General features: G+C 48.2%; 1 long non-coding RNA gene across 2 annotated transcripts in view; it reads right to left on the reverse strand.

Annotated features, from left to right (window-relative positions):
* The window catches only part of LOC109966906 (uncharacterized), a 92,721-nt gene that overhangs the window by 14,391 nt on the left and 75,907 nt on the right, over nucleotides 1-2,423 (reverse strand). The window contains exon 5 of one of the 2 annotated variants that reach the window (XR_002275850.1): nucleotides 7-369. The exons of the other annotated variant lie outside the window; for it this stretch is intronic. This is a non-coding gene — a long non-coding RNA (uncharacterized LOC109966906). Of the gene's footprint in view, nucleotides 1-6; nucleotides 370-2,423 lie in introns of those variants that run through there. 2 annotated transcript variants of the gene reach the window in all.

Genomic DNA, 2,423 nt, shown 5'->3' on the forward strand with positions numbered 1-2,423 from the left:
CTAAATGAGAGAGGTAAAGAGATGCAGGTGGAGGAGAGCAGACAAGGAGTGGCAGAGGAACTATACTGGGCCGAGCAGAAGGAGACAAGCACCTCAGGAGAGGAGTGAAATGAAGAAAGGTGGAGGTGACAAAATGAAGTGAGAGCTGTGAGGAGACGAGAGGTATCGATGAGAGAGGAAGCAGAAACACTGACGACCTTTGGTCCCACAGAGTGCAGAAGGTCTCCTAACCAGCAGATCCACCAGGGATTAGCCTCGGTCCAGAAAACCCCCATGACCACAGTGCTTCACTTAGGGTTTGGTAAAAGACCCGACAGCAGACATGGGGAGAGCGTGGCGGGCAGAGGATGGAAGAGACACGTCAGAAACCTGAATTACAAAACACCTTCTTTCAAAATGACTCAGTGTCACCATCGACACGACGACACTGCCAACACTGTTCAGTAGAAGCTTTGGGAACTATATTCATTTGGTTTCTGGCAGAGAGACTTGAAGATCTGTCAGTCCCATGTCTTGTTCTAAACAATCAAAACAAAGTGTTCTTCTGAATGCACACACTGTTCTTTTGCCTATGAAATCACCCTGCGAGCCACCGTACCAGTCAGTGACACACTTGGACAATAAAGCTGATTCTGATTTTCTTTTTGTGTGATAATAGCATCTTAAAGTGGCTTACAACGCTAAAATCGGAAGGTGCTGTGCTTTCGAAAGATGTCTTAGTTTGATCATGTTGGCCGATGCTGTTCAGCACGGGGGCCGACATGGGGGGGTGCTGGGGGAGCATTTCTATAACTGTCATGCACTGAGAATGCAGCATGTGAGAACATTAAAAATGTCAGCAGTGAAGGTGACAGCGAGTCATATTTCTGGAGAGTCTGGACAGTCTCCAGAATGCAAGAGAGGGAGAAGATGGACTGATGACCCAGAGGAGGAGATTAAAGAGGAAGCAGGACAGGAGACAAGAGTGCCAAGGGTTCTGTCTCCCTGCTTCCATCTCTTCTATGCGTCTGTGTTAATGTTAGCAACACGACATCCAATGTCTAATATCTCGTCAACGTCTCTGTTCACACCTCCCTCTCTACACTATGTTGCTCCGTTTCTTTCTCCACTTCGTCCTTATCTTCTTCGTCGCTGTCTGCTTGTCCTCTTTGCAGACCTCATGGTCAGGCTGCTTGCTTTCTGTTCTTTCTCACACTGAGCCCTCCTCCCTATCTGAACACCCTGTTTATTCCATACTCTCACCTCCATCTCCCTCATGCTTTAGAAATCTATCCCCTCCTTTTACGCCGTCTGTCCTGTTATCCTGCCACCACCAGCACCGTTCTCTCTCCTCCTGACTGGACATCAGCTATTCAGTAAGGATTCAGGTGGCCCTGATTCACACACAGAGAGAACTGCTAACTTACTTCAAACATCACAGGAGCTGAGATGGTCTTTGGGAGGATGATGAACATGTCATTTGTCCCATAGCTTTAATGATAGAGATACAAACTGTTACTTGGCTTCAGCAGCTGATTTCAGTTTGTGTCGTCAATCAACTTGTTAAACTGCTGTTAAACGGCAGTTGTGTTTATTAAGCTACTTTTTTCTTTTGTTCTACGGACTGGTCACTGTAACAGCCAAATGTTGCAGTATTTGGTGAAACTGTCATAAATGTATAAATTCAAGTATCGAGGTTGTAGTTAAAGGTGTCGATGTCCTGGACTACATTTATTCAGAGGTGTTCCTAATAATCTGACCCCTGTCGTGAGAGTAGCAGGAGAGGACAAAATAAATATACAGTACAAAGCAGAATCCTTGAACCGCCACCTTATTGTGGTGGAGGGGTTTGAGTACCCAAGTGATCCTAGGAGCTATGTTGTCGGGGGCTATATGTCCCTGGTAGGGTCTCCCAAGGCAAAGCGACTTCAACGCCCACGTGGGCAGCGACAGTGACGCCTGGAGGGGCGTGATTGGGAGGAACGGCTCCCCCGATCTGAACCCGAGTGGTGTTCTACTTCTAGACTTCTGTGCTAGTCCCAGTTTGTCCATAACAAACACCATGTTCAATCATAAGGGTGTCCATCAGTGCACGTGGCACCAGGACAACCTAGGCCGGAGGTCAATGATTGACTTTGTGGTTGTTTCATCTGACCTCCAGCCGTACGTCTTGGACACTCGGGTGAAGAGAGGGGAAGAGCTGTGAACTGATCACCACCTGGTGGTGAGCTAGATCCGATGGCGGGGGAGGAAGCTGGACAGGCTTGGCAGACCCAAACGTATTGTGAGGGTCTGTTGGGAATGTTTAGCAGAATCCCCTGTCAGAGAGATCTTCAACTCCCACCTCCGGCAAAGTTTTGACCAGATGCCGGGGGAGGTTGGAGACATTGAGTCCAAGTGGACCATATTCTCCGCTGGCCCAGGTGGTTGTGGAGGCAAAAACT

The sequence above is a fragment of the Monopterus albus genome, unplaced genomic scaffold (assembly GCF_001952655.1).
Source record: "Monopterus albus unplaced genomic scaffold, M_albus_1.0 scaffold121.1, whole genome shotgun sequence".
Lineage (NCBI taxonomy): Eukaryota > Metazoa > Chordata > Actinopteri > Synbranchiformes > Synbranchidae > Monopterus > Monopterus albus.